Below are 23,314 nucleotides of genomic sequence, written 5' to 3'. Positions count from 1 at the left end.
TTGGTCAAAGCTGCCCTAGTTAACGTAAAGTCAGCTGTTGCCCATGCATGACCTAGTGGAAGAGTCTAGTTTGGATTTTTTATTCATCACCAAATCTTGGTTCAACAATACCTCCCCTGTTATGTTTCATTGATTAGTCCCCTTGTGATCTTCTATTCAATTCATTCATTGTATTATGAAAAGACGGGGATATCACAATCATTTTAAGTCTAGCATGAAGGTTTCACATCTGGAATCTCTATGCTGGGACAAAGCCTACCAAGTTGGGCATCTGAACGTGTGGCACTCTCTCCCTCCATTTCTATCAAGGTCATATTAGACTATAGATCTCCCCTATCTGCTAAAAACGTTTTATCCAATTCTTCCTTTCAACCAAAGAGATTAAACATCAGCAACTGGTCTTCATTGAGATTTTAACATCTGGTTCGACGATCCTACATCACCTGAGTCAGCAAATTATGGGAAATAATAAATAATTATGATGTGAGGCCACTTTTCCTGTCGCCCTCCCCCCAGCATGGTCACTGTATTGATCTGGTCCTTCTCTGTGGCACCAATTCGACAATATCCAATGCACAGGCTGTCTCCTGGTCGGACCACTATATTAGGTTGTTTCCTTTACACAGGTTAAAATAATCATGATGCTTGAATCCCATAAATACATCCTCTACTTATCACAGGTTGAAAGACATGCGAACGATCCCAGGCCTGCAATTAGCAGATGTACTAACTTCTATTAATACAGTAGGAGAAGGAGCAGAATTTTGTTGTCATGGATCCAAGGTAATGGACTCCATCTGTAATGAGCATGCCGGCTTCAATTTAAGGCACCTGAAAAGCAATCCCATCCCTAGTACTCTCCCTCATTAGCTCTGTTGAAAATAAAGTATTGACAAATGTGAAGTATACGGAGTAAACATAAAAGCCTTGTTAGGTGGAAACCTGTGCAGTTCCCTCTGGGACCACTGCAAAAGATTTAGAACTACAGGTGTTTGGCAGTAAACCCACTTGGTAGCAGTCTGTACCACACAGAATCACTTAGTAGCTGTGGCTGAGCAGTCAGACCTCTCTCAAGAAGAGTTAAGCAGTATGTGGAGTATACAATATAGGGCAATTCTTCACAGTAAGACAAGCAAACACGCAACGAGGCTTCAGTGTAAAGATATTAAGGTATTTATTTATAACGGAACATCTATAGAAAACACTATGGCACTATCACAGCAAACACTTCAATTACAATTACTCTACGAAGAAGAAATGATCAATCCCCCTAACAATATTTCAACAAGTCTAGGTTCTACCAGCATCACTTATTTGCAGACAGAGGTGTATGCCTCAACCTAGATGGCACTCTAATATTAGTTAGGACGGGAGAGAAAAATAAGCAGGTTACGAAATCAACACAGTTCAATACTTCACGGGAAAAATGCAAGGCAAGAAGGCAAGAACCATAATAGACCATAAAGTTCAGAGGCCAGGCCCACTCGGAGAGAGGCAAGGCGGTATGTCCCAAAAAGTCTCTTAGTGGAAATGCATTCGAGTCTTTGTAGCAAATTGTTATCGGCAGATTGAACCAGTTCAGAACAACACGCTAGAGAAAGCTTGGAGGCGACCCAACGGAAAGGCGAGGATTAAGACACCTCACTCGAACCGATCGAAAGGGAAGCCAGGCGGACACGGTACCTTGTTTGTGGAGAGACAGCTCCGGCGGGGGCAGTTGTTCCTGGTGGTGGATGCACGTCGGGTCTTTGCCAAGAGTATAGATGATCTCGTCATCGAAGAAAAGTGAAGTCCGGTGCACCACCAGGGAAGAGACCAGCCGCGCAGTGCTCCGTCACAAGGCACCACCTTTTGGTCGCGGTACAGGGGTAGTGGCTATCCGGTTGCCGGGGTGCTCTGCACGGGCAATTCGACCACTGCGTCCTGAGGCGAAGAAAAAGCAAAGGGGACTGGTTGTTCCCACCAGTCAGGGGAAGAGACTCTCCGGCAGGGAGATCTCCGGTGTCCAGTCATAATTTCGAAAACATAATTTCGAAAGTAAAAAAAGTCGAATCAAAAATGTCGAAAACAAAAATGTCGAATTGTTTTTTTTTCGATATTTTTTTTTTGGCTCTAGTTTCTGAGAAAAAAATAGGTAAAAATAAAAAAAAAGGTGGGTAGGGGGGGGAACCCCCCCATTTCGAAAAAAAACGTCATTAAAAAAAAATTCGACATTTTTTTTTTTGACATTTTTTTTTCGACTTTTTGACTTTCGAATATTTTGTATTCGAAATTATGTCTATGAACCGAGATCTCCTCTGTCGTCGGGAAGTGGTGAGTCGGTTCCGCAGGGCTCCACCGGAGGTGTCGTCGTGCAGGTCGGCTCAGCGTTACCCTCGTCGGATTCTTAGGTCCTGTTTCGACTTCTGATGATCCAGTCCCAAAAGCCCTGCTTTTATGCAGAAAACCCCCATTCATTCAGCCTAGCTGTCAATCAACACTCGCTAAGTGGTGAGCGGGGAGGCTCACCACTTGGGCCAATCACTCCAGAGTGCGACCGGAGTTGGCAAGGCAACTCGGTCCAGGGTGCCTAAACCCCCTCCTACGCCCCTGTGGTAACCCAGACAGAATGGCACCACTTTGGAGGGTCTCTGTACAGAGGCCCGCCAAAAGTGGAACAGAGGGCTTAGGAGTCACAGAGACGAACACAGACGCCATTTTAAAAACCGAGTTCTGGCAGAAAATACCATCCGGTAAACTTATTTAAGATAAGTAGACCGGCGGTACGTTAGAGATTAACGAGGAAAAGTATCAATCTCCAACAATGGGACGAATCCCATAGGGTTATGTTTGGGGTCGAACATTACAAGTAGTTTCCACTGCCACCAGCCAAAACTCGACGAGGGGGGACGGGACAGTGCCCCCTCGAGTAACAGACCCAGGAGTAATCGAATTACCCCTACTAGCATGTCCACAATAAGATGGCTTGTACTAGTTCTGTTTAGTAAATTTAGTTCTAGTAAAGCCAATGGTGACTTTACATGCCCGGGGAGACAGTAGTCAGTCCCCGGGTATGGAGTCTATGGTGGAGATCCGCTAGGATGCCCCAGTGTTACGGCACGTAGGGTGCCGTGTAACACACATAGAAAAACATATGAGACCCTATGGAGTAAAAGACCCCATAGCCCATAGAACACATTGATATTCAAAGGAATTACACACATTCACGTCCAAGAGTGGGATGAAAAGAGTCTCACTCTTGGCAGGATGGAAAAAACAAACTCCAGAAATCCAGCAAAGCTGCTGGGGGACTCACTAGGTTAGGAAATTCAGCCTAAACAGAGAATTCTCCCTAACAAGCCTTCAATGTAAAAATGACCATTAAAAGTTACAGACTAGAAACTTTCGAGGCCAAATCTAAACGTCTTCAGATTAAAATTCAGACAGCGGGTAATAGACCTAGAGAACTCTTTTCCTCTATTACCAACATCGTTCACCCTGGCTGTATTTCAAACGCTGTCACACCATCAGCAAATGCTTTCAATGTATTCTTCATGAATACTTTTGAAAAGATTCACAGTAAAATTGATCAGACCCTGGCACATCTATAGCCTGAATTGTTCACCACGGCCAATATTTCTTCCGAGTGCCCCCACAGTTTGATTTTGTCCCCGTTTCCCAGAAAAATATCTATAACTTGAAAAAGAAACTAATACCCATCAATGACACATTTGTCTTCCCTTCATATGCAGCACAATCACATGCTGAAGATGTAATGCTCATTGTGACTAATTGTGTTAATCAATCATTAGCACAAGGCTTTGTTCCCCATGAGCTATAACTCTCTATAGTATCACTGTTTTAAAAAAAAGAACATGGCCGATCAAAATAATCTCAAAGATTACAGTTTTGTTGGAGGTCTCAACTAGCCAAGAAAAATCCTGGAGAAGGTGCTGATAAATCAGCTGGAAGAACATGTTGAGAAACATTAATAATTGGATACCCGCAAATCAGGTTTCCACTCAAGATATGGTACAGAGATGGCATTGGTAATAGCCTCGGATGACCTATTAAACTTGGCAGACAATGGTGAATTATCCATGTTGGTGATGTTGGACCTCTCTGCGGCATTTGACATAGTGGACCATGGTATTCTGCTGTCATGTTTGCGGTCAGTAAGTGGAGTTTCATAGCAAGCATTATGATGGTTTTGGTTTTTTTTCCAATCATTTTCAACGCATGAAATTTGGTGAACACCTCTTGGATGTTCTACCACAGAATTGTGACATCCTCCAAGGTTCCTTGCTGTCACCTTTATTTTCAACCTTTATATCCAACCACTTATGAGCATCTTGAGGAAATATGATCTAGATTTCGGCTCATATGCTGACAACACTCAAATTTATCTGAAAGTTGGAAACTCTGAGGACTCCTTCCGCAATATAGGGCAGTGCATGTAGGAACTTGGACTCTGGATGTCCCAGAATCGGCTCCAGTTAAACCCTAACAAAACAGAGGTGATACTGTTTGGACCTCAACACCTTATAGCAAAGGAGCTGTGCTGCACAGGTTTCTGCAGTCTTTGTGGAGGAGAGTGGAGGATGGCCTGCCCTTGCTGCTGGTGCTTTTCAGAGGTGGAGGTGTTTACACAAAACCCACAGCCCAGTGCAGAGTGCGCCACAGAGCTGTTCTGCAGACGTGTCTGCAATCTTTGCAGTCCTTGTGGGCCTGGTGGGACATGTGCACCAAGGACATCAAATTCCCTTTCTTGGACAGCAAAGTGCTTTCGACCATCTATCATCCCGCCGCATGCAATGAACCGGCCAGGTAAGGCACTGCTTGTTATCATCACACCATGACGTGTCCAATTCCCTCTGCCATTAATCGTTCCAACCCTTGCATCTTCCATGTCAACACCTCCCCATGTTAACAATCAAATAAGGGATTGAAGTGCTCAACCACTGAAGAAGGGAGAGATGACTACTTGGCCCCCTGAGTGCACTGCAACTTGCCACCTGTTGGAGGGCTCCAAGCATATTGACAGATGTACGGACAAGAGGCAGTTAACTTCACCCCTGTTAACTGCACCTAGAGATTGGAATCAATGTCCGGATAACCCTTGTGATGTGAATCCATATGGAATGCAAGTTGCTCTGGTGGGTTAGAGTCTAGCCCTCGCTGTAATGAGTCCCTTCACCCCAGAAACCTTTTCAAATCTTATTAAGCCACAGAGTAACATTTCACTCACTACTCATGGAAAACAATGAAAGCCGGGTGTTGCACCAAAGCCCACAGCATAAATCAGGACTTGTATCATTACCTCCTCACAGCCCCCACTTACCTTCACATATCCATTGCAATGTGAACAGTAATGCACAAGTGGGCCTCACTGATGTCTTTGATGTGGTGGACGATCTCGTCTTTCTTGAAGGGGTGTTCACGCGGCCGGAATCTCCAGAATATGCTACTTTGGTTACACAGAAAAAGCTCCCTATGTGTTTCAGCAGGCTGTCCTGCTCCAGTCATCGAAATCTGACCTAGCAACAACCTTACAAACTCAGCACTCCAAACTTGACAGTTGAATTGCACAATACATTGCCGACTGAGTGCAACAATGGCTATACAAAGAAATGCTGGCTATAATGGTTTGCATGGTCAGTTTAATTGTTCAAAGCCAACAACGATGGACAAATTAACATCTAAGGACTTGAACTTGACACATAGAGGATCCGATGTAATGATGCCAGTAGAAGTGAATGCTGTGCAGATCAACAAGGTCTTGGTGGTCTCCGGTAAAATTCAATTGCCAGTGATGCCCATTCCTCTGTGCCAAATGAATAACAGAAGCAAATCATGAATCTAATCACAATCAGCTCCCGCGTTGTCATCATTAGGATCAACATTTCATGATGGGAATAGGAGTAGGGCTATTCCGAGTGACAATTTGGCTCTGCAACCAAACACTATTGATTTTACACACCTTTATAACATGATATCAGCAACCCGTTGTGTCGGCTTGAACCCTTTCATAAAACGTTTGAAAATGTGAATGAAACCATTCACGACTAAGCGTCTCTGCTCAGAATGGTGCACACCAAAACACAGTCTAGCGAGTTTCACAAGCTTGGTGCAGTCTCGGCTTGACAAGGAAGCAGTGATCACAGTCCAGTGGCAATCAAAATTGTTCAGTTTAGCCAGAGGATGCAGACTTGATGACTCTAATGTCAGCTATTCTGGAGATTTTGAAATGGTCCAGATTCACCAAAGAAAATCGCAATTGTGACATCAAAGCATCCTTGCCTTTGAGGACAATGAGCAAAATGCTGACTCCATCTGTTGCTGACAAGTCATCCAAAAGATCAGCAAATCATTCTAAGCAGACAGTCACTCCAGTATTGAACACCCAAGCATCCCAGAGAGCAGCATTGAAATTTGTGGCAAGAAAACAGCCTAATGCCATCATCAAATACCCAGTCGGAACCACTTCAAGATTTTAGTCCTGTGTTGCAGGAAGTTCAGACTCCAGAGTAATTCTAGTCTCTAATCCAATTGAGACTCAGCCTTGCAACATTAAATCCTTAGAGGCAAGGCCCTTTTCTATCTTTTTAGAAACTGGTCTTCTTCGAGCAGAAGCTGACACAGAAGCCCTCGCAGTAACCAAAGAAAACCAAGAACGCACTGCTCACAAAGAAATCTAAATCAAAGTGGTCAAGAGCATTTCTGAGGAATTTAACAGTACCAGATCTTGCAACTTTGAATAAGGACAGACTAGGCGTAAACACCAAGCAGATGACTTCCCCGATGATTTGCAATCATACCACTTCTGATCTAAATATCCCAGATCAAGACATGCTTAACCTGATGAACCTAGCCACTTACTCTATTGATGAAAATGAGGCTATGGAGGAGAATTAGAAAAATCTAACATTTGAGGTGCAAGATTAATTGTTTGATACCCCTCCCAACCCCACAAACATTTCAAGGAACTGCACCTCCATTATTTTTGCTGAACAAGAAGCTGATGTCATCTAGGAAAAATTGATTCAGACAAGAACACACTTTGCGACAATTGAACAGAATAGCACTAGGAAATAAGTCAGTGGTCAGAGAGAAATACTTTGTGAAGTAATTTATTTGTAATTACCACAATTTGTTGCTCAGCTATAATATCAACTCCAGAAGAGCATCATCCACAATCATGCAAGTTATTGTGGACAGGTTAATTCCAGAACCTGATGGCCTTATTATGAACAGAAAAAAACATCCTAAAGTGACTTCACCGTTCTCCAAAATTGAGATACATCAGCCCTGATGACATAAAAATTGTAGAATTTGTCAATGAGTGCAGATTAGACTGGGTAATTCTTCTTTTTTTTCACCACTCATGAAAAGGTAACTATTAGACGCTGCCCCAGATCTGCTCCCTTTGGGATTTGAGCTATCAGAAGATGTGAAAGTCCTACCTCAGGCAACTCATCTTGTTCACCACACAAATACAGAAAGACCTTTGGATGATTCTTCCATGAAAAGGCACACTCACCCCAATCATTTAAGAAATATTGGGAGTAAAGGAATCATACGATCAGAAGCGAACTCGGATAAAGAGATGACCTCCTTTAAAATAACCATTGATTGTGCTATGGAAACTGAAAGAAGAGTGAACATGACCTCCAATGCTACCAACATTACGGCTCAGACTGTGGACTGGTCTTGGCTAGCAGGTTTGCTAGCACAAAAATCTAAACAGTAACAACAAGCCAAACAATTCTGCATGCCTTTGTACATTGGATCCTGGAATATGAGAGGTTGTATGCATCTCTCCAATGACGATAGCTGGGATCCCAGTGCTTACGAAATGTTATGTCTACAAGAGACATGTCTGACCTCTAAACCCATTTGGGATGGCTATGACCTTTGCTTGAACCTAGCAATAACTAGATCTGCGGGAAGACCATCCTCCAGTCTCCTCACCCTGGTGAAACGGGAGAGTAATGTCTTGTTGGTTGAAACAAGAAACCCAAATCCTAGACCCTAATGTTGATCTTGCTCTGGTTCCAGGAGTCTATGGTGACTTCGGCTTTCTTGATCTTATTTAATCTCTACTGGAACTCTGTGGCTATGAGTGATGTTATGTTTGTAGGATCCATTAATGCATTGATTGATAAAATGCAAACAGAATTGAGGGATCCCTTAATATTACTCTGTGGAGACCTAAACATAAGCTGTATGGATAAGGGTGGTTTAATTCTCCCTCCATCCACTTTATCAGAAAAAGCAGCCCTTTTTACCTCTGCATTGAATGAGCGTGACATCTTTATGCTGAATGGCCAGATGCATTGTGATATTCCTGGTGGTGTGACCTGAACCCTTGGTGACTCAACAGCACGCCTTGATTATTATTTCTCATCTTGCAATGTACTGATGTGGCTGGACAATTTGTGCATCTTGCCAATGATAAACAGTGATCATTACTTTCTTAAGTTGACTTGAAAAGATCTTAGATTGGAAAGTCACAAGGTGGGCCTTGAAAGGTTTGTGGTTAATCATGGTGAATTAAGAATTCAACCTAAAGATGTTAAAAAGATCAACATCAAACTCAGTGCCCTCCTGAATGAGGATGAGTATAACCTTGATTACTTTCCAGTGTTCCTAGATTTCAAATTAAAGCAACAATCAGGCCAGAAAATTGAAATCAAGATTTGCTACTATTCTAACCAGCAAGTGAAAGAGATGAAAAGCATTCTTAAAGCAGACCTGTGTAAAACTGACTGTGAGACAAGGGAGATAAAGTGTTACATACGAATAAAAGGAAGCAACAGTATAAAAATTGGCTGCTTTGTACCAATGTTTTACGCTTCCAAGCAGATGCTGAAATAGTCATGAAAATCCTTGCCAATAAAAACACCCATGAATTATGAACTTTGTTAAACAACAATGCCGCTTACCGGTTGGCGATTTCAGTCCATGCAGTAAAGGTAGAAACTTGGATAAAACACTTTACTGACTTATTCTACCATTCGTCACAAGAAATTCATTCTCCTGATCTTGGAATTTGTCTTGCCTGGTCAATTTACTTTGACAGAGAGGACTTACTTGTCTTAATCAAGAATTTGATTCCCTCCGGAGCAGCTGGCCCTGATGGCTTGAACAACTAGACCATAAAACAAAATCCAGAGGAATGGGCTGACTTTTGCTTTGTGCATTTTTAACAGATTATTCATGCCTGAGTGAATTCTAATTCCTGCAAGGCCGCGGTGATTGTTCCAATTTTCAAGAAGGGTAATAGGGAAAATCAAAAAAAATATAGACCCATCGCCCTCCTTGACTCACTAGGTAAGATCTTTGTGTCAGTCCTTTTGGGGCATCTTAAAACCTGGGGTGCAACAAAAGACAAACATGGTTCACCAAAGGTATAGAAACAAACATGAACTTATTTTAAAACGGAACGCAATAAAAATAAAACAGAAAGTCTACCTAGCCTTTATTGTTTTGGATCAGGCTTTTGATAGTGTAGGCAAAGAAAAACTCTGGTGGAAGCTAGGATAATGGGGCTGTCCAGTTGATCTCTTGGATACAGTAAGGGCTCTGTGTTCATTGACTACAATTCAAGTCAGAATGTCACTAGAAGGCGCAGTGACTCAATCCACTAAGACATCCAGAGTAAAAGAGGGTTGCTCTTTGACAGCCACTCTTTTCATCCTATACATGTCTGACTTGGAGACAATGCAGAGTTCCGCTAGAGCTTTCCCCACAAAAATATATGGCCAGGTCATTCCGTGGATGTTATATGTTATATGTGGATGACCTGGTCATGATGGACTTAACTCCAATCGGTCTACAGAGGTGGCTGGGCTTGTTGGATCTTTATATACAAGACAATGCTTTGTGAATTAACAGTAACAAATCAAAACTAAGGATCCTCACTAATTCACGACGGAAAATAAATCTAATTTCACCTTATCCATAGATAACAAAACTTTAGGAAATTGGACGGCATTTTAATTGTAGTTCAATAGAGAAAATCTGCATCTGAACAGATAGTATCAGATAAAAATGTACCCGCCTAGCAAACAAGACTCTCTAATCCTCAAAAGATATGGGAAATGTACACTCTCACCAAATGTTGTTTTCTATAAACAAAAAGTTACTCCAATTTTGATCTATGGAGCCGAACCTGCTCCGAACATCCCAATAGGACTCTGGGATTTGATCAAGGGACAGTTTTGTAAGAAAGTTCTCAGCCTCCCGACAGTGGATGTATGTAAAGGGGAGTGTCATGAATGGTTGTCTACTCTGGCGTATCTGAAGAAATCGTGAGAATAAATGCCAACAAGGTAAAACTCTATATAAAGAGACAGGATTGGATAAAAGATTCTCCTACAAAGCCCCTTTAAACCTAACACATTAATGGAGTGAACCAACCCCCCAGATATCTAGAGAAATTTCCCAATGGAAAACATTGAGATATCTTCATGAGATTAAGACTAAACACATTGCCCACTATGGCTCTGGTATGTAGACTGTGCCAAAAGAACGAAAATGTGGAAACATCAAAGCATTTGGTGACAGAATGTGAAGGATTACTATCAATGAGACAGATATATCTTAGTGATGCTGTTATTCATCAGGGATCTTTGACTATAGATCAATAGTGGAATTTACTGCAAGTGTGGGAGAACTGTCATATGATCTTAGCCATAATGAAATTCATTCAAAAGGTTTTAGGACTGTAATTGATAGGAAATGTGATTAAGAATATATTGCTATTGAATGATGAAATGGGACACAAATACTCAATTGGTTTATTGATATTGAAATGTTCCTTTTAGGTCTGTAATGTTATAATTACATTGTTTTGAGGTGTGAATGTTTTATTTTCTTACCATATGATGTTTCAAATTGGATAACATATAAATTTATGAAAGGTTTGTAATAAACCAAACATAATAAATAAAATAAATACAAAAATAAAAACATTATCCCACACCTCTGTGTTTTATAAGACTCAATTTTGCCATGGAAATCAAGAACTTAGGATGCGTTTGGCAATTGAACCTTTATTTATGTTATTTATTTATTTATTTTGCGCAGTAGCCCTCAGGAACCAGGGCGCACAACAACACAGAAGAGACATCATAAAAAAAGGACACACTTGGCACATTGCCAGTGAATGTCAAGTGGCAGCCAAGGTTCAAGCATGGTGTGCAGCTGGTTTTTCATTGCATTCCACAGAAAGATCACGCTACAATAGTAGGGGTGCTAATCAATTCTCGACTTGCATTTGGAAATAGTCTGCTAGCAGATATCCCTAAGAGCCAACTGACTAGACTTGGCTGCAAAGGGCTGATAATGCTGCAGTTTGGCTAGTTCATAAACTTTCAAAATCAGCCACCATTGTGCACAGCTCTCCATTGGCTCCCCTCAAGGAGAGCATCGACTTTAAGGTAATATGTTCAGTCTTCAGTTGCTTATACAATCTGGCCCCAACATAACTCTCCATGAAATTGACATGGTATGATCAGAGTCGTCCTCTCCGGTCATCAGACAAGCTCCTGTTGGTAATTCCCCTTTCTCGCTGTATATCTAGGGGTGATAGACAGTTTGCAGTATATGTTCTTTGATTGTGTAACTTGCTGCCTAGGGAGCTCCAGGGTATGATGGAATTGTCACAATTTTGTAAATCCTGAAAAACGTATCAGTTGAATTAAGTGAGCTGGAGGGTTTCCCTCTTAGAGCAGAGTCACCATGTTGGTAGCATCACTTATGTTTTATTACCACCTGTACCCAGATGCAGTTTATTCTGCCAGATCATTGCACTTTACAAATACTTCAGTATTAAACTTCAACATAATAAAGTGTATCTTACAAAATTAGAAAGGAATGATTTGAACGGCTTCTGGGATGATAGTGTTTATGAGAAAATTCCTCAGAAAAGCTGCATAAAAAGGGGTTTCCTGTGGAGCGCGGCATGTACTATTATTATTATTATTATTATTATTTATTAAAACTGTTGAAACTGTTGATCATTTGACTGGTACTGCTTTGTATGGTAAAGCTGAAAGCATAATCTGGCTTAGCCTGGGACCAGCGTGCTACTGATGAAAAGAGGTGGTTTTATGATAACATTTGTGGTTGTAGAGTTAGATAGCAAAGTTGTGTTGAAGACTAATCTTAGTGACATACATTATCCAAAAAGGCGTTCTGATTTTGAACATCTGTGTCTCTATGAAATTGCTCCATCTAACAGATACAAACATAATTTTGAGAAGGATTAAGCTGCGAGGCATTAGGCAATAAAACAATGCAAAGGCTGCTTGGTTAAACATTCTAAATCTAGTCTCACCCATCATGTAGTTTGTCCTCTGATAATGCACAAAAAGGAGTTTTAATATATGACACTTCTTCAGCTGTTTAGTCCTTGGCATGCAGAGAGTGACTTATTAGGATAGGGCAGTAGTTATGAAATGTCTTTTACAGCAAAAGAAAGTGCAACTAATTACAATTTTCAAACAATTAAGAAAATAAAATTGTAAAATAAGCCAAGAGGAACTGGTATCAATTGCCATTTCCAAGGGAACTTCCAGACATAAGAAGTTGAAGTATTTAATGATGATTGAGTGATTTGGGACGTGATAATGCACTGAGCAAAGCCTTCTTTCAAACCCGGCTCACGACTTTACTACCAAGTGCTGGTCGTATTTTTACTCAGCGTGCACGCTCAGTCTCTGATGATATTTGATTGTGCCCAGGTGAGGGAACAACATCCGAGGTCGAGGGACATATTGGTCAATCGCTCCCTACGACCCAAATCGATTCTATGGAGACTTGCACGGTAGTACAGCCATCTGGCCCCACGATTTATGACTCCATTCACACAGTAGCCCCTGACATCACACAGTAGTCTGCATGGTGCCCCTACTGATACCACGCTAATAGCGGCCTGTCTTGCAGGAGATCAACGGCCTGCGGTAGCCCCATTTCCAGGGGATACGTTGCCACAACCTGTTCTATGCTCTGTCATGGCCCAACAAAAATTGAGACAAGCTCATGCTCATCTGACAATGATTGGGGAAATTGAGGAGGAGGATATTGAATTCTTGAACCTTACTAACCAAACAGATGAACTTTCCAATGAAGTCTTACATATCTGCTCAAATACTGGTGATCTAATTCAACTTGAACCAGGTAATAAAAGCCACCTTAGTGCAATCTGCGAAACTCTGTCACCTGTGATGCCTCACAGTGAAATACCTGTAGTGGAACCAACAGCTTCCCCTACAAAGGACATAAATCCTCCCATAGAATCTATTGACGAATCAGTCTCATTCATAGCGCCCACTCCGAGGCAACCACAATTTGATCAGGGTGCTCGAGTGTCCGACTTCTTCTTGAACCCAGTTTACAAGGAGAGATGCTCTTTTCCGGAGGCCCCGGCCCTGAACAACACATTGGCTGCTATGAACACAGCCTTGTTAGCTGTGGCTAAATTATACGAAGGTCTGGATTCGAAAGTTTCCAAACAGACTGCGTGGCTTGAACAACTGCTCTTATTACACTCTAAAATCAAGTTCCAACTTAAATCACCCTCTCAAGCTCGTGAACCATTGAGCTCCAAACTTACACAAGCAGCATATACGCAAACATTCAAAACTGACCCTACCACTTCTGTTGCTTTGCAGCTGTATACACAATCTAATATGCCTAGTGTGCCGGTGAGAGATCAATCTCCCACCACTACGGGGGAAGCAAACTTCATTGTTAATACCCTTAAGTCATCAGAGGCTCCAGTTACTGCCGCTGTGATGTGCCAGTTGGTTCCATTGCTGCAGCCTTTCCTGTGGCGGCCGCCAACCTCAAGAAAAATCAGCTCTCTCATACTCCAGTCCCAAAAAAAAAATGTATTTGAGGTATTTAGCTCGCCAGCTGCTAAATCTAACACTTTACGACCAGGTAAAAAGAGGAAAGTGCAACTAGCTAAATCTAAAATATTTACCCCGAAACCATCAGTGGGGTTAAAACAGAAAAATCTAGTGGACTCGGTCTTGGATCAGGTGAATGTTTCTACGTCTGACCCTGATCCCCAGGTTCCAGAGGCAGTTCCAATGGTTGTGGCGATAGTGCAGCACAAACCATTGGACGTTTTATTGCAGATGGTTGAATGCAGTAATGAACAACGAGTCTCTCAGCTAAAAGCCTCAGAAATCCCCTCCTCGTTGTCCCCTGCAGTTGCTGCAAAACCCCCAGCCAAGTCCCGACCCAAACTTCCACTGTTCAGAGCGTAACTATCTTGGTTGCGATTCAGACACAGATACAGAAATCTATTGATTCATATCTGAAGCTTTTACCAAATAAGTCCCCACAGATGGTAATGTACGAACAGTGTGAGATTCATCAACCAATGATTTCGGGTGGCCAGGCTGATGTCCAGTTCTCTCAATCTGATACCTTACAAGGCCCAAAAGCACCTGTCCACACAATTCAGAGTTCAGTACTCATTGATGCCCCTACAAAAGGTGTTTGTTTCACAAATACATTACAGGATGAAATCAGAGCCTTAGTTGAGGCGTATCTGGCACAGAACTCCAGTGCTAACTCACAGGCGAAGCATGTACAACCACTGCTGTCACCTCTTCCAGCTCCAACCTCTAACTTGGCCCCAGTCTCTCGACAAGAGATACGGGATGAAATCAAATCGTCCATTGAGCCTTTGTTCAGCAGTCAAATGAGACTACTCAATACATAATGACAGAAAAAGGGTTTCCCTCACTTAAGCCCTTATTAAAGGGGTCCCAACAAGCCACCGCCACTTACCAGGAAAGGCGGTCCCAATCCCCAGCAAGGTTACCAATGCCGATAAGAGAACGATCAGCCAACAACATGGCAAAACAAGAGCAATCTCATCATCGTTTCATTATTAAATGTCGAGACACAGCATTCAAGTCCTATGATTTAAACCGGTCTAGTATTCTTAATATCTGTGCAGAAATTCCAGCTCTAGCCGCTATTTCTTCATTGGATACTGAGCAGATCGAGTTTATAAATCATACTGATCTGTCTGTAGCTCGATTATATGTTCGTTCATCCTTGGTGGCTGAGACCCTGTGGCAGGCCAGAATGGTTTTGTTTGACCTAGGGTTTAGCTTAACACAAGAAACCCTGCCCGGTTCTACCACATTACAGGGCCACATGTCTCGAATTTTTACATCAGCTTGCAATAGTGCCCCCCACCAAGTGTCAGCGGGTCATTCTAGGCCTGCATAACTATGCCCAGATACAAAAATCTTGAGTGTGATTTCCTGGAACACCCGAGGGCACAACCACCTCAATTCCACAACCATTGGGGACTTGGTTGATATTGATGTTGTTGCCCTCCAGGAAACCTGGCTCTTGCTGCCACCGATTTGGGACTCACATACTATATTGTTCACAGCAGCAGAAAATGGTGCCTTTGGTAGACCAAAGGGTGGGCTAATAATAGCGGTGAAAAAGAAATGTGGGTTGGAATTGACCACGTGCAAGTCTCCATCTCTATCATTTCAAGTGGTAAAACTCTCTAACGTCTATCAAAAAATAGCAATTGTCAATATATATTGGTGCACCAATACGTTGAAATCAGAGGATTTTTTCAATCAGTTTGTGGATATATTAGATGCATTAGCCCTTGAGGTTGGACTAACGTACATTTTAATATTAGGTGATCTTAATCTGCATCTCTTTACAGAGGGGGATTCTGCATTAACGGGAGATGAAATGATATGGTCTTCAATTATGGCAGAGCGCAACTTCCTGATGTTAAATGGAAATGTGAAGGGTGATTGCCCCGCCCAGGCCACCTGGCAAAGAGGCACTCAGCATGCCATATATTAATGCAAAAGTTTTTAACTGTGTTCAAAAGTTGGAGGTTATTCAGACAGACTTAAGTGATCATCATAAACTAAAATTGTCATTGCAGATTGGTCAAACCCAAATGATACAGTGGACGAACACAAATATAACAGATGTTGTAGTGAATAATGGGAGAAACCGATTGAATTGGGATAGAGAGAAATTAAGAAACCTAGATTATAATCTAAGGAAAATGTATCAGAGCCATGGTCTCCTAGTTAAAGATTATACAAGTGCCATGCAGATGTTTACACGAGTTGTCAGTGGTAATGGGTTGATCAAACACCGATATACTCATGCCTATGATTCAGAAATAAAATATCAAAAAGCTGACCTAAGATATGAAATCCGACAATTACGGAAATCAAACAAAATTGATACTGTTGAAAAAATTAGATCAGCAAAGCAGAGATACAAAAAATGGCTCAAAACAAGAAGAGCCAAGCTTTATGAACAGGAGGGGGCATCTATGTTAAAACAAGTAGTATCGAAATCCACAGCCGGTATATGGGCCCTGCTTAATCATACCTCAGATACACCTAAATTTGTGGCCCAGATAAACTTGATATCATCTGAGACATGGCAGTTGTATTTTCAAAAATTATATCTTTCTCCTTTCTCTGATATGCGATTGTGTCTCCATTCGATCACAGCACCTGGAGACTTTCTATTTGATATTGATGATATTAAACTCTGTATCACAAAATTGAGTTCCTCCCGTGCAATAGGTCCTGATGGCCTGCATAACGTTATGTTGAAAATGCATATTAATGAGTGGGCAGGTATTCTTCATTGTATCTTTAATCAAGTATTCAAATCTGGCTTTATCCCGGAGACTTGGAAAAAATCCATCATCCTCCCGATCTTTAAGAAAGGCAGTCGTGAGAATCCTAGGTCTTATAGGCCAATAGTGCTATTAGACTGCCCGGGTAAATTATTTGCCAGGCTGCTTTAAAAAAAATTCAATACTTGGTTACAGGATAAAAACCTTTGAGATCCATTTCAAACAGGGTTTTTGCAAGGCATAGGTACTGGAGTAAATATCATCACTTTATCAAGCCTTATTCAGAGAGCCTATCAACGGAAAAAGCCTTTGTATCTCGCTTTTATTGATGTTCAAATGGCTTTTGATGCTGTTCCAAGAGAGCTTTTGTACAAGAAATTGGCTGATGCCAATTGCCCATGGTATATCCTGAAATGGATAATCCAATTGACTCTAACACCTCAATCCACGTCAGACTAACCAATGACGGATTATTAACATCTCCAATTGCAACCGCCAGAGGCCTAAAGCAAGCTTGCTTATTAGCTTCAGCCTTATTTAACTTCTTTGTCTCCGATATTAACCAAACCTTTGCTAAACTGATATCTGACTCTCCAAAAATCATGGGAATTCAGATACAATGGTTATTATATGCCGACGACATGGTACTAATGTCACAAACCCCTAAAGGCTTGCGACATCTATTAGGTGCCCTGGAGGTATACACCAAAGCAAACGGCATAACCATCAATATTGCAAAGACAAATATCATTCAATTTGGTACTAGGAAACAAAGTCTTGCCCAGCTCTATTGGCCACTCCAAAATTGTAAGAATACTGTTACCAATGTTTATGTGTATCTGGGCATGTTTATTTGCAAGCAGTGTGCTCCTGACCAGTACGACAAACCAGGGCTCCAGAAACTGCAAATGTCCATCTCGCAAGCTCGTATCATTAAAGCGAGATACTGTAAATTTTCCTTCTTACCAATACTTACCTATTTCAAATTAAAAGTAGTGCCTATTATTCTCTATGGTGCAGAGACCCAGAAAATAATGTCATACTCTTACTGGGCCCTCAGGGAAGGTCGATTCTGGGGGCAAGTTTTAAATTTGCCTACCTCACAACCTCTACCACTTTTAAGATATGAGTTGGGCCTAATCTCAGTACATGCAGTCTACAAATGGAAATTGTGTGCAATGTATCGCAAATACTTATTGAATCAATTTAAAACAGGGATCACCAAAATCATTTCAACATATCTATTGAGTTCAATGGATATTTTTCCGAAAGTATGGCGCTTAAAAATTCAATCAATTCTAGAAAAAGCCCAGATAGATCCAACCTTGTTAATGGAAAATCCAAACAAAGTGAAATTAAAAATCTGGGAAACAGACTGGATCCATACACGTCTTGCATGTGTCATCTATAAAAACTTTGAGGCTTATCCATTTGAACTGAAGCGTTACAATACTGTGGCTGATTATATGGTGAGGTCCCCGAGCCCTAGCCAGCGAAATGGCTTTATGAGATACAGGCTAAACCTGTGGTTGACAAACAACCTGTTGAACAGACGTAGCCTTGATGCCATTGCTCTGCCTTGTCAGTTTTGTAAACAACAGGTGGAAACCCTTAAGCATTTATGTTCAGAATGCGATAAATTGCTATCAGTTTGTTGTTTTCACTTCAAGCCTTTATTCACGGACCAACAGGTCTTGACTCCAAAAGATTTATGGGACCTATTGTTCCATACCAAAAGAAAGGCAGTAAGATATGCAATTGTAAACTACTTGCATCAACTGAAAATACTAAAGTATGCAGTGCCAAAATGATGATTGCTTTAACTTTGTTGTAATCTCTGTTGAAACTGGAAAGTGAGCTAAATTTTATTTTATATGTAAATATTTATTCACTTTGTTATGTATTACTTTTAATTTTGTATGTATTTTAAGTTGAAAGGTCTCAAATGTTGTTTTTCGCGACCAAATCAACTATAAAAAAAAAAAATGATGATGATTTTAAAGGATGATTTGAAGTTCTTTTCCTTGTTGAATTTTCTTCTCATGTGTGTTATTCAATGGACATGTATTATTTTCAAATAAAGAAAAAAAGTATAACCTTGAGAAGAGCACCAACTTCAAAAAGTAAAAGGAACATGGTGAGATAAAATACTTCTCAGTACTTCTCAGTTCTCTCACACAGGTAGGGGTTTTATTTTTTTATATTTGGAAGTGAACTCTTAAAATATCAGAATGTAAACTTTTTGGAAATCCTGCAACTAAATGTATTGATTTTGATTTATGTTGCTCTCCAATCGTATAAAAGAGCATCAATATGAATGTGCATATAGCATGTTGGACTGCAGAAAATTAAGGCTATTTATTTTCTTTGACCTTGAAAATCCAGTGAAGAAACGTTGTCAAAGAGATGTTATGGTTGCTGGCATAAAACCGAAAAATCAATAAAATGTTCCACTTAAGGTAAACTGGGCAACCGTAACATGTGCGCCCAACATCCATAACTCATGCCAACACAAATGACAACACATCTGCCACCATAAATGAAATCATCAATGACATCACTGAACCCATCACATATGATATCATCTAATTTGAACAACATAGATTGCTGAATACAGATCATCAAACAGATTTTGACAGAACTGAATTTCAGATGTTTTGCATTAATCTAATTGTGTGTTCATTTGTCTGTCTCACACACACCCACACACACACACACACACACACGCACCACAGTTGCAAGCATAATAAAGTGTTGGTCTCACACACAAAACAGGTATAGTATGTGCAGTTTCTTTCTTTCTATCTTTCTTTCTTTCTTTCTTTCTTGCTTTCTCCCACACATAAGCAAACTCTCACACACACACTCAACAAACACATACACAAACATATCTATCACAGCATGCAGTAGAGTATGTGTTGGTTACACAAACAAAACAGGTGTATCATGGTGCATGCTTCCCTCAAAAACAAACAGGTATACAATTTCAATTAGAGCTTGCTACCCACCCCAAACATTTAGACACAAATAATCGTAAATGTATCTTAATATGCCCTTAACATACACATTGCTCCAAATGGAGTTTGGAGGGGCCAGCATGAATGTACCATCACAACCACTCAGTCTGGTGGGATAAGTCTGGTGAATATGACCCCTTGTTAGAGTTAATAGCACTCTAAGGGGATTTTGGAGTATTTTCTCTGCAAGGTAATTTTGCTGCAGGAAATCCTGCATTTTTGAAAATAAAGTGGAAAAGTAACCTCTGGCAGGGCAGGTGCTGGTGGTTAACACATTTCAATGATTGTCAGGTTGATGCACACATCTGTTCACCATTCCTCTCCTTCCTCATCAGTGCCTGAGACCTTCTTAACAATTAATGACTCTAAAAGTATGGTGACAACAGTACCTGATGCTTTATCTGGTTAAATAGAGGGGGTAAAAACAAAAACTCTGCTTCTATCTATAATGCTTTAGATCGAAACCCAGGAACCCACCACAGCACTACCATTGCTTTGCAGAGAAACAAATCTGAATGTTCAGGCACCCCCCTTAATATGCTGTCACTAGAACATGCTTGCAAAAGCGTCATAGTTCTTTCATGATACAAATCTTGTGTTGAGCATACTATACCTTGGTCTGTGAATGAGATCATCATATTCAGTCTATTCAACAGGTCTCTGTCCAAGAGATTCACTGGGGTATCTGTACAGTACAACAAATACACTGATAAATCCTAATTACTTACCTTAATAGGTAAATCCTCTGTGTATGGTACCGACGAAATAGTCCTGTGTGTACAGCTTTTCTATGATAGGGGAAATTTGCCTTCCTTGATGCAAGATTTTGTTCTCCCTGTATTGACCATCAATGAAATCACTTTTCATTACACCTGCCTGGATTTCCTGTTCCAGACTGGTGGTAACAGACAGGATTGGACATGTCAGAGCTCTCTGTGGGCTGTCCTAGCCCAGGTATGAACTTGTGTATGGGAGCAGATAGGGGCTCTCCCCAAAACACCTGCTGCTGTGTAATGTGTAATGATACCTTGAGGCAAAGTATTTCTCTTCTTTGGCTGTACCAGTGCCTGTGCTGGCACAACTGACTGTGACACATAGGTCTGTGCAGCCTCAGTCTCCGGTTCTGTCCTAATCGTGCTTGCTGTGCAGATCTTGGGCCCAAGGCATGGTCATTGTCTGTATCTGTAGAGAAGGATAACCCGTGAACCTACCTGCTGGTCCGTTGGAATTTGTGCATGGGCCATACAAATCTGATAGCCTACTACTACAATCCTGTAACAAATGGCCTCCCATCTGTCCACTAAACCTAGGCCTCACTCCTCTTAATCCAACAAATACACCACCTCCTCCCCTCGGGAAACTTCCACTGCCTCTAGAAAAACCTTCATGTCTCTGAGATCAGGAGCATATTCATCCATCCACCAATGTGACATATTTGATTCAAATTGTTCCTGCTATCTGTACTGTCCTTCAGTGGAGCTTGTGATCATGGCTCCTTCTAAGCTTATCTTGGCCATCTTCTTTTGGATTAACATAGCTTTCGGCTCTCTGCACCTGTTCCCCTATTTCCTTTTCTTGCTCCTTCCTACTTTTAAAATAATGCACCATATGTGCTTGAATTTCTGGACAACCCTTTGCTTATATACATAGAGCTCTATATAAATCTTGTTGTACCTCCTTGGGGAATCCTCTCTTCAATATATGAAAAACTAGCCACATTTCTATCCCATGCCTCTCCTGTCTCTGTTCTCCACATCATCTGTAGTATATACATATTGGGATAATCATCCATATTCATGGTCCTAGGTATGATCAAATTAATGTCTATTGTATCATGATACATAGCTCTTAAAGCTGCCCACACATTTGCCCTGCAATTATTAAAGGGTGAACAATCATGGTAATATGTTTCTAGCTGTACCCCTACATAACATGCTTTCCTCCAATTTTCATTTGCTTGCTTTCCTATAAGGGTGGTAAGCACATTTTTCATTTCTCCCATGGCCAACATAATGCCTACTGTCTGTTTTTCCAATGCATAATTTGATGTAGTGACTTGATGAGATTATTCCGGTCCATATGCGGCCAAAGAACATATTGCGCTCTACCCAACCCTTTCTGTAGTAACAGAAACTGTCTTTCCCATAAATGTATTGCAGTTTCCCCTCTTACCACTTTGTACTATCACCCCTTGTGATACGCTCACATGAGAATGCTTCCACTGATGTACATTTAATCTTCACATACTTCGGTGTGCAAAGTTGTGCGAAGTTGTGCATCGGGTAGGTACTGCAAAAAATTACATTTCTGCATCCGTATTTCTTACCAATCTGCAATCCGGAAACCTTTGACCTAAGCCTCCTTTCTACATCTGTTATATCTTGCAAATTCCTGAAACTTATCCTAAATCTATATGACTAAGTACCTGTACACTCAGCCCAACCTGATATTAGAAGTACTTTCCATGTGCATACTTAACTTTGAAATATTACCATGCATCCACCCTTTTCTCGCTGCTGTAGCACCTACAGAATGAGGTATGTCTTTGCCAGCTAGCCCAATAATAATCTAATTCACTTGATCTTAAAGTAACTTAGCTTTTATGATCTCACAGCACTTCTCACCAATTATATTTGCTACCTAACTGTTTTCACTCATTGCCTGAGTGCCTGCTGCAGCCCCTTTAATATGTGGTGCCCTTGTCAGCTAGCCTACCTGCAATGTACCCATTTGATTTGTCTTGTAACCTACGGATTTGACTCATTCCCTGCATACCTGCTGCAGCCCCTTTAACATGAGGTGTGTCCCTGCCAGTCTGCCTATCTGTAATGGACCCACCTGATGTTTCTTGTAACCTACCGATTTGAATCATTGCCTGTGTGCCTGCTGCAGCCCTTCTAACATGAGGTGCCTTTGTCAGCTTTCCTAATGTACCCACCCGATTTTTCTTGTAACCTATTGTAACCTACCGATTCGACTCATTGCTTGTGTGCCTGCTGCAGCCCCTTTAATATTAGGTCCCTTTGTCAGCTTGCCTACTTGTAAGATACCCACCTGATTTTTCTTATAACATACCGATTTGAATAATTGTCTGTGCGCCTGCTGCTGCCCTTCTAACATAAGGTGCCTTTGTTAGCTTGCCTACCTGTAATCCCACCTGATTTTTCTTGTAACCTATTGTAACCTACAGATTTGGCTCATTGCCCTTGCGCCTGCTGCAGACCCTTTAACATTAGATGCCTTTGTCAGCTTGCCTACCTATAATATACCAACCTGATTTTTCTTGTAACCTGCTGATTTGAATCATTGCCTGTGCGCCTGCATCAGCCCCTTCATGTATGTTTTATAAGCACTTCTGTAACTAAGTAGGCCTTCTGTAACAGCGCCACGATGCCTAAGGACTGTTTGTGTGCTTTATAAATACAAATACATTTAAAATAAAAATCACTTCGGAAGTACTGTGCTTTAAACAAGTGTACTGTGCAATGGGCGCGCAGTTCCTGTGTTTCTTTGCATAATCATTGGGTCTGTGAAAAAAAAAATCCATGCTGGATAAAAAAAAAATCTAAATTCATTTGTTGTGATGTTGCACAGTCCGTTTCAGTAACATTTGCACTGGTTACAGCAATGTTTAAGGTGCACTGTTGCA

Source organism: Ambystoma mexicanum, chromosome 11 (genome assembly GCF_040938575.1).
Source record: "Ambystoma mexicanum isolate Mex_15411 chromosome 11, UKY_AmexF1_1, whole genome shotgun sequence".
Lineage (NCBI taxonomy): Eukaryota > Metazoa > Chordata > Amphibia > Caudata > Ambystomatidae > Ambystoma > Ambystoma mexicanum.
The sequence above is the reverse complement of the archived record's forward strand: the minus strand, read 5'-3'. Positions refer to the sequence as shown.